General features: G+C 43.8%; 1 pseudogene; it reads left to right on the top strand.

Annotated features, from left to right (window-relative positions):
- The first annotated feature begins 6,928 nt into the window (after window positions 1-6,928).
- Window positions 6,929-8,551, top strand: LOC137235145 (uridine-cytidine kinase-like 1; annotated as a pseudogene).
- The last annotated feature ends 1,726 nt before the right edge of the window (window positions 8,552-10,277 follow it).

Here is a 10,277-nt window from a genome sequence, read left to right as displayed (position 1 = left end):
CATAAAAACACAATCAAAATCAACTTTATTGTAAAAAAAAGGGGGAGATGAACCACTCGAGACCGAAATAATTTTCGAGTTTTATTTGCATTGTTTTCCCTGTTAAAAAGGGTAGGGCAAAATTAAAATGTAAAACATAAACAAAACGTGTCACACTCAATAGTGGTATCGCTTTCGTGATAGAAATTGTCTCTGCGTATTGAAGTTCCGATAAAGTTTCGTCAGTCCCTTTAGCTTGAAATCCAAACAAGAATAAAGGAGTGTCATATATGCTTTCGATACCACAAACAAGCGAGAAATTAAACTTTAGAAAAGACTATACAATTTATGTCGCGTCAGAACTCTGACACGAGCTTTCCCTAAATAAATACATGACATGACCATTATATGTCATTACGCTGCCAAATTGGCAGCACCGCACAGCTGCCTCATTCCAGTGAGTGGAAGAGTTATCAGCTGACAGCTCTACAAGTTACCACACTCGATAGTGTAGGCTATCCCTGCCAGGGTTGTGTTGAAATCAACAAACACACCACAATTTGTGATTCTCACACAACATGGCCCAAATCAACACAAAGAGTGTTCCCAGACGGCGAATAAAGGCCTCTTTACATCTGTCGCACATTTTATCTGCACGACGTCATTTGACTAGTCATTTTACAGTCATTCATAGGTTATATTCATAGTCACATTTGCATGGGCGTGGGTAAGTTTTGTGTCCAAATTTTTGTAGGCCAATTACAAGGAGCCGTGACAACACAGGAGTTTACCGTGATATACCGTAGATTGTCGCGTATTGCCTGCCTTAGGCAAACACCAAAAAATATAGTTTGCCCTAAGTCTATACTTAATAATTCTTAATCTTACTATTGGTGGCTTTCAATATCAGCAATTTCATTCTGATGAAACTATTTTCAAAACGAAAGGTCATTTTAGGCGTATGTCAATCAAAGTTTACTAAACCTAGCAGTGGGTTCAACCACTACACGTCACTACCTCGGCAGAATAACCTAACCAGATTATTGATCCCAAATGAACCCTTATCCCGAGTACGCCAACCAATAGGTCAGCCAGAATCGACCCCGGGTCTCCGGCAATTAGCCACCCAACCAACCTATGCAGCGATATTACTAAACGCTACCATTTCCAGACATGCCTGTATTTGCATTCAAACGCTCCAAAACCGAGGCACGCCCAATTGCGTTCACCATCGCTTGCCGTCTGTGCACCAAACCGCACGGAGTGCGATTGTGCCCAATTTACCGTGGTATGTCGACTGAGGAGCGACTACGTGCAATACTCATTCACCGCTATTGTCCCAACTGCCTATCCCCGTTCCACCGCCTGAAAATCTGCCCCAGCCAAGACCGATGCCGACGTTGCAGTGAACCACATCACACGACGCTACATATGGACGAGGATCAGCCGTCGCCACCTCAAAGCAAGCACAACGACGACGATGCGAGCTCGAATGGGGTCCTCTCCATCCATGTCACGGAGCAAACTAAGTCATGGGCCCAGTAAGTCGAGGAAGAAGAGGAAGAAGAGAGGCTGGTCAATGCAGCAGAGGTAGCCCAATCGGGCAGCTTAGAAACGCCGCGATTCCGGCCCCCATTACGTCATGAGAGACCCGAGAACCGCTCGCCTATGCACGGCGCTTTCGCGCGCTTACAAATCGGGGATGGCGCGGAGACACGTCCTTTCCGCCCATCGCACCGTCCTACTGGTAACCAGCGTGACGACGCGGAACCGCGCCCGCCATGCTCGTCACGACAGTTCACTGGGAGGGCGGCCCCTAATAAGATGCGCAACAACCATCGAGCTCTCGTGAGGCAACAACAGACCCCCACTGGCTTCAGGAGTGGTAGACTTCGGGACAATTTAACGGCACCGACTATAACTCAAGCATTGATCGCCATCGCGCCGACAGCCATAGTCCGAATTGAGGCAAGAGGCCGTTTACTCCTGGTCCGCGCCCTGTTAGATGCCTGCGCTCCCACCAGCATTATCGATGCCAATCTGTGCAAGGATCTACACCTGGAGCGTAACAATACCGCACGTCTTTCGAGGTGCACCGTCGTTCTTCGGGTGAAGTATGGGGTAGCGGGAAAGATCACGACCCAAGCCACCGTAATATCGAACTATGCCAGGTTAAACCCCACGGCAAATCTGGACCCGTCGGTAGCGGCCCCATTCCAGTTCATGAAGCTGGCAGATCCGACATTTTACCGATCGTCCCCAGTGTTGCTCACTTTGGGCGCCGACGTCTACGCCAGTATTATGGCCGGAGGCACACCCACGTCAACTGTCGGCGGGCTCCTCACCCAAGCCACAATTTTCGGCCTCGTCGTGTCCGGAGCCCACCTCCTATAAAAAGCTTTAATTATACCACAAGGTGAATTTTAAACCAAGCAACCCCACGTACTTGAATACTAACGCTTTTCTTTTTCATCCACAGTTCAGCGAGGCTGCCTTACTGCGAGCACGGATGTTCGCCGGAGATCGTACTTACGATCCAACTATACATACATATCATAGTTTTAATTTATTTAGTTTATCCCGCCTTGGGAAGGTTGCTGGCGTACTCACCAGTTTTTTTTTTGTTTTGCTCTTTCGAGTTGCTCGCCGCAAGGGGGCTGGCATGTTTAGGCCACCAGCCTAAATATTCGCTACCACCCTAATGCACACTTTTTGGCAATATTATTATTTACCGGTAACGGCCCACCCCTGCCGAGCGCTAACTTCAAAGGGGAAAAACTCGACGAAAGTTGGCTATCGGCAGGTGGTGCGGACCTTTTTCGTTTTTAAATCTTTATTTCTATTTTGGAACGTTCAAGAGCCAGCAGCCAGCCCCAGGTGAGTTTCCTAACTTTTTATATATATATTAATTACGTCACAAATCCCAAAATTGTAAGTCTTTAAAGGAAAATAGATATACCCGCCATTAAGTGTACCGAAATAATCAGGATGAAGAGCTGAGTTGATTTAGCCATGTCCGTCTGTCAGTCTGTCTGTTTGTATGGAAACTAGTCCCTCAATTTTTGCGATATCTTGATAAAATTTGGTGAGCAGGTGTATTTGGGTGTCCGATTAGAAATTTGTCGGAACCGGCCGGATCGGACCACTATAGCATACATATATCCTCCATACAACCGATTTTTCAGAAAAAGAGGATTTTTGTCATATCTTCCTCAATTTATCAGGCTGAAGCTTCAAACTTCACCATATACTTTCATATATTGTACATATTGTTGTTTGAAAAAATTGATGAGATTGGTCGTATATATAGTATACATCCCCACAACCGATTGTTCAGATAAGAAACTTTTCGTAATTACTGCCCTATTTTAAGAGTTAGAGGCTTCAAATTTCAACAAGTGCTTACGTATATAGCATATATTGTTGTCTGAAAAAATCATAAAGGTCGGTGGTATATAAATTAAATTACTAAAAGTTATTTAGTTGAAAAAAAATGTTTTTATTGGGAGCTATGGCTCCTTTATTATTCAATGTCAGAATTAGAACTAACTTTTACAAATATTATTTTCTTACAACTAACTTATTTTGTCGCCGCTCTACCGACTGCGCTGCTGTTGCCGCTTTGTGAATTCGCTGACGATGCACTTCTGCACACCGCTTGCTTCATTCCTACTCATTTTCGTGATGTTATGACTTGGTTGAAATTGTTGACGATGCATTTCCCACCGCCTGCTGTATTCTTAATTATTTTCGTGGTGTAATGTTTCGTTATGGAATTTTGTTTACCAGCTTGTGCAACAAGTGTCTTCTTGCTTTACTATTTGGCGTGCGTCGTGCTAACAGCTCCCCCCCTGAAATTCAAACGTCCGCAAGAAGACACTTGTTGCACAAGCTGGTAAACAAAATTCCATAACGAAACATTACACCACGAAAACAATTTTGGGATTTGTGACGTAATTAATATATATATAAAAAGTTAGGAAACTCACCTGGGGCTGGCTGCTGGCTCTTGAGCGTTCCAAAATAGAAATAAAGATTTAAAAACGAAAAAGGTCCGCACCACCTGCCGATAGCCAATTTTCGTCGAGTTTTTCCCCTTTGAAGTTAGCGTTCGGCAGGGGTGGGCCATTACCGGTAAATAATAATATTGCCAAAAAGTGTGCATTAGGGTGGTAGCGAATATTTAGGCTGGTGGCCTAAACATGCCAGCCCCCTTGCGGCGAGCAACTCGAAAGAGCAAAACAAAAAAAAAACTGGTGAGTACGCCAGCAACCTTCCCAAGGCAGGATAAACTAAATAAATTTAAACTATGATATGTATGTATAGTTAGATCGTAAGTACGATCTCCGGCGAACATCCGTGCTCGCAGTAAGGCAGCCTCGCTGAACTGTGGATGAAAAAGAAAAGCGTTAGTATTCAAGTACGTGGGGTTGCTTGGTTTAAAATTCACCTTGTGGTATAATTAAAGCTTTTTATAGGAGGTGGGCTCCGGACACGACGAGGCCGAAAATTGTGGCTTGGGTGAGGAGCCCGCCGACAGTTGACGTGGGTGTGCCTCCGGCTTCATGAACTGGAATGGGGCCGCTACCGACGGGTCCAGATTTACCGTGGGGTTTAACCTGGCATAGTTCGATATTACGGTGGCTTGGGTCGTGATCTTTCCCGCTACCCCATACTTCACTCGAAGAACGACGGTGCACCTCGAAAGACGTGCGGTATTGTTACGCTCCAGGTGTAGATCCTTGCACAGATTGGCATCGATAATGCTGGTGGGAGCGCAGGCATCTAACAGGGCGCGGACCAGGTGTAAACGGCCTCCTGCCTCAATTCGGACTATGGCTGTCGGCGCGATGGCGATCAATGCTCGAGTTATAGTCGGTGCCGTTAAATTGTCCCGAAGTCTACCACTCCTGAAGCCAGTGGGGGTTTGTTGTTGCCTCACGAGAGCTCGATGGTTGTTGCGCATCTTATTAGGGGCCGCCCTCCCAGTGAACTGTCGTGACGAGCAGGACGGGCGCGGTTCCGCGTCGTCACGCTGGTTTCCAGTAGGACGGTGCGATGGGCGGAAAGGACGTGTCTCCGCGCCATCCCCGATTTGTAAGCGCGCGAAAGCGCCGTGCATAGGCGAGCGGTTCTCGGGTCTCTCATGACGTAATGGGGGCCGGAATCGCGGCATTTTTAAGCTGCCCGATTGGGCTACCTCTGCTGCATTGACCAACCTCTCTTCTTCCTCTTCTTCCTCGACTTGCTGGCCCCATGATTTAGTTTGCTCCGTGACATGGATGGAGAGGACCCCATTCGAGCTCGCATCGTCGTCGTTGTGCTTGCTTTGAGGTGGCGACGGCTGATCCTCGTCCATATGTAGCGTCGTGTGATGTGGTTCACTGCAACGTAGGCATCGGTCTTGGCTGGGGCAGATTTTCAGGCGGTGGAACGGGGATAGGCAGTTGGGACAATAGCGGTGAATGAGTATTGCACGTAGTCGCTCCTCAGTCGACATACCACGGTAAATTGGGTACAATCGCACTCCGTGCGGTTTGGTGCACAGACGGCAAGCGATGGTGAACGCATTTGGGCGTGCCTCGGTTTTGGAGCGTTTGAATGCAAATCCAGGCATGTCTGGAAATGGTAGCGTTTAGTAATATCGCTGCATAGGTTGGTTGGGTGGCCGGGGTCGATTCTGGCTGACCTATTGGTTGGCGTACTCGGGATAAGGGTTCATTTGGGATCAATAATCTGGTTAGGTTATTCTGCCGAGGTAGTGACGTGTAGTGGTTGAACCCACTGCTAGGTTTAGTAAACTTTGATTGACATACGCCTAAAATGACCTTTCGTTTTGAAAATAGTTTCATCAGAATGAAATTGCTGATATTGAAAGCCACCAATAGTAAGATTAAGAATTATTAAATATAGACTTAGGGCAAACTATATTTTTTGGTGTTTGCCTAAGGCAGGCAATACGCGACAATCTACGGTATATCACGGTAAACTCGTGTGTTGTCACGGCTCCTTGTAATTGGCCTACAAAAATTTGGTCACAAAACTTACCCACGCCCAATCAAATGTGACTATGAATATAACCTATGAATGACTGTAAAATGACTAGTCAAATGACGTCGTGCAGATAAAATGTGCGACAGATGTAAAGAGGCCTTTATTCGCCGTCTGGGAACACTCTTTGTGTTGATTTGGGCCATGTTGTGTGAGAATCACAAATTGTGGTGTGTTTGTTGATTTCAACACAACCCTGGCAGGGATAGCCTACACTATCGAGTGTGGTAACTTGTAGAGCTGTCAGCTGATAACTCTTCCACTCACTGGAATGAGGCAGCTGTGCGGTGCTGCCAATTTGGCAGCGTAATGACATATAATGGTCATGTCATGTATTTATTTAGGGAAAGCTCGTGTCAGAGTTCTGACGCGACATAAATTGTATAGTCTTTTCTAAAGTTTAATTTCTCCCTTGTTTGTGGTATCGAAAGCATATATGACACTCCTTTATTCTTGTTTGGATTTCAAGCTAAAGGGACTGACGAAACTTTATCGGAACTTCAATACGCAGAGACAATTTCTATCACGAAAGCGATACCACTATTGAGTGTGACACGTTTTGTTTATGTTTTACATTTTAATTTTGCCCTACCCTTTTTAACAGGGAAAACAATGCAAATAAAACGCGAAAATTATTTCGGTCTCGAGTGGTTCATCTCCTCCTTTTTTTTTACAATAAAGTTGATTTTGATTGTGTTTTTATGCACCACATTGTCAAAATAAAACAAAATTTTCATTTGTCGGAAAAAAGTAAAGTTGTTCGGGTACAAACACTAGAGTTTGTTGGATCCCGCGGATCCGACTTGTGATCCCATGGGGTCGCGCGCAATGTGTTTACGGCGTAAGAAAAGACAAAAGCAAATGTCATCGAGTGGCAACCTTGATTCGTTCATTCAGAATGTCATTCATTCATGGAAATGAGTATAGAGACATTTTGAATGAATTTTCACTATCAAGAAAACTTGTGCTGGGTAAGTATACGAGTATCGTTCCATTTTTATGATATTATAAATTTTCTAATTTTTTATTCCTTTTTTTTTTCATTTCAGCAAACAACTGGTGAGTGATAGCATATGTACATACTTTTCGTGAATCACTGTGCGTTTGATTCACTGATTAGTAAATGCGCATTTAACTATTTACGTAGCCATTGTGTGTGCTGCGTATCGTTAGTTTGGGCCAAATCTTCCACGCAAAACAGGCAAGGTGCTCAATATATGAATATGGGTGACAACATTTTGTTTGATCATCTAATCAAAAGACATCATAACGAGCTACGCATAAATGGCTATCATGAATTTCATCGCGCTACATCTATGCAAAAAAGTATACCATTGAATTTGGTATTAATTTGGAATTCTATGCTATTGGCTGTACAGGCAGGCATACATCATTATTTTGGCGTTGATTTCTGGCAGCATTGTGAACTATATTTTTTTTTTTTTTCTCGCCAACTTCTAATGTTGCGGGTTTTCAACCTGTTAGAGACGTTGGGATTAAGCCTAACGCATGGAGTTTATATTTCGACAGTATATAAATTTAATAAATCAACACCACCACCTGATGCGCTACGTGGCGGCCATAATGCCGTGGACATAAAAGGTGGAGGTGCCCATCTACAATTTTGTAGCACATTCACGTGAATCAAAGACTAAAACCTTGTTTAGTGCAAATGTTATAATATTCGAGGGTAGATTAGCATTTCACAATTTCGAGGTACATTCACTGTTAGATATGAAAGTGGTTGTAGATACCGATTCATAAGTTTGGCCCGACGTCTGAAGAGAAACATTTCACAGCGCAGACGTGATCTCAGCGGCGTACGTAAGCAGTATTTGACTATGGTGAAACCCTCCCGTGCCAATTATATTGCACAATCTATGGCGCATGCCGATATTATAGTGCTCCGTGGTGGTGAAAACAAAGTAGCTATACATCTCATAGTACAACACGTACATACACAACTGCAATTGCGCGGTTTCAAATTACATGAAACATTAGTGAATTCTTATAAAGATCAACCAATGCCAGAGTCGGTACATCTACTGCCACCTACACCTCAAATTAAAGGTTTACATATATTTGTACGTTGCCGTAGCACTTCACGAGATGAGTTCATATTCCATTCGAAACGTCTTATACGTTTGGTTATTGAATATGCATTGAGTTTGTTCCCACTTAAAACCACAACAGTGGAAACACCACAAGGCGTACTCTATGAAGGCAAACGTACGGGTTCTCGCAAAATATGTGGCGTCTCCATTCTGCGAGCTGGCGAAACAATGGAACAAGCCATTTGTGATGTATGCAAAGATGTACCCACAGGAAAGATACTCATACAAACTAATCAAAAGATAAACAAGACTATAAAGTCCTATTGATGGATGCTACTATTGCCACGGGTGCAGCTGCTATGATGGCATTACGTGTGCCACTCGATCATGATGTACCCGAGGAGAATATCATATTAGCATCATTGTTGATAGCTACATATGGTAAATTTAATGCATTGCTCGCATGAGCTGGATGAAGACTTTGGCAGTGGTGGTCCAGCTGCCGCAGCTTTGACCAATATTTTTTTTTTCGCAAGTGTGGCCTATTGCAATGACAGCACTACCAATGGTAATATTGAGCTGGCAGTATATTTCGTTTAGCGCAATTTTTGATCCCCTATAGTCATATGTATGTTCGCCTTGCTGGCTGGCACAACGTACGAGCTATGTAAATGCGTTATATTTCGTGTTGGTAGCTTGGTATCGTCGAATTCCCATTGACACGTTTATTAATCCTTATTATGATAACGAAATCGGAGGAAGGAAAATTTATATGGAGGTAATAGTAACGACCTTTTCTCGTATTAGCCTGTTATATTTACTCCATATTTCTCGTATTTTTAACTTATAGTCGTCGTCGGGTGAAAATAAAAGAAATAAAAGGCACACGAGCCAGTGGTGTTTACCTCTTTACGCAACCATGCCAAAAATGTCACTGCCAGCGATATTCCTCTCCTCGGATGCGTTCAATGACTCTGGTGGGGGTCTCAGTCTCATGTCACCGATGATTGGTACAGTAATCATTGCATCTACGATGGACCCCCCGGCACCACCCCTGTATACCGGATTGGTACAGCAAATCGGCAGTATCGGGAGATGGGTCAACTGAAGGTATGGACTAATTCGTTGAATTTATTTAATCTTACAAATTATATGTTGCATAAAATCTATGTAGGGAAATACATACACCGTACGTCAGCAGGAGATAGCCATGGAGATAGATGCAGCCCCGATGATGGAAGCCAGTCCCCGCACTGCCGCTTCGGACGAATTGTCGCGGAAGGATTGTTCCGAACGAGGTGAAGAGGTGAGCTAATATGCACAGTTGCTATTGTAGTTCATATTCTTATTAGTCGGCAGTAAGTGCTTAGGGTGTATGATAGTACATTTAGAACGGTTCTCCCCCTTTGATTTATTGGCTTCACATTTCACAATCTTTAGGTAGCCCGATATGTCTGTGCCCATACATGGAAGACATCAGTGGGACACGTAACAAAACATTGTAAGTAAATCCAACCTTAAAGTCAGTCAAAGAAGTCGAAGGACCATGGAGGTGTTTTTAAAACAATATGGTATGCCAAAAGATTTTAACATCCATAAGTAGGTGTTGCACCTAGTCCCTAATAAATACCAATTGCGATAAACAAGTAAATGACCCTTGATCACGGGCCAACCATATTCCATCAATTGGTTAGTCTCCAAAATGTTACAGTCGAATTTCACTGTCACTTTCACTTCTTTCACTTGTTAGCTGTAGGGATACCACGCATTTCTTGAGCAATACCTTAGAGAGACACTCACCTACTATTTGGGATATATTTTGATCGTCCAAAAGTCCATTCGAGATTTCAACGCACCCAATGACTAATGGGCAAAAGCTAAGGTGTCGGATCCGTTGAATGGGTTTATTTGTTACATGTTTTTTTGTGCGCTACTCATCTACATAGTAGACCTTAAAGTACCGGGCATAATGCGTCATTATGCACCAGTCGAGGACCCATCTACTCCGAACAGCAATAACAATATCCAACAAGGTTCCGCCGTTCGTAACGCACTCAAAAAAATTGCACAAAACCACTACCATATCTATGGCCCAAGACAGATATTTTAATGAAATTAGTTGTTATGGCGTGCATAGGTTTGGTAATCTCTGGACGTGTTATCAAACTATTTTTACCAATTCATCGAAAGAAA

This window comes from Eurosta solidaginis, chromosome X, assembly GCF_040869045.1.
Source record: "Eurosta solidaginis isolate ZX-2024a chromosome X, ASM4086904v1, whole genome shotgun sequence".
NCBI lineage: Eukaryota > Metazoa > Arthropoda > Insecta > Diptera > Tephritidae > Eurosta > Eurosta solidaginis.
Note: the sequence above shows the minus strand (reverse complement) of the source record. Positions and strands in the feature narration are given on the sequence as shown.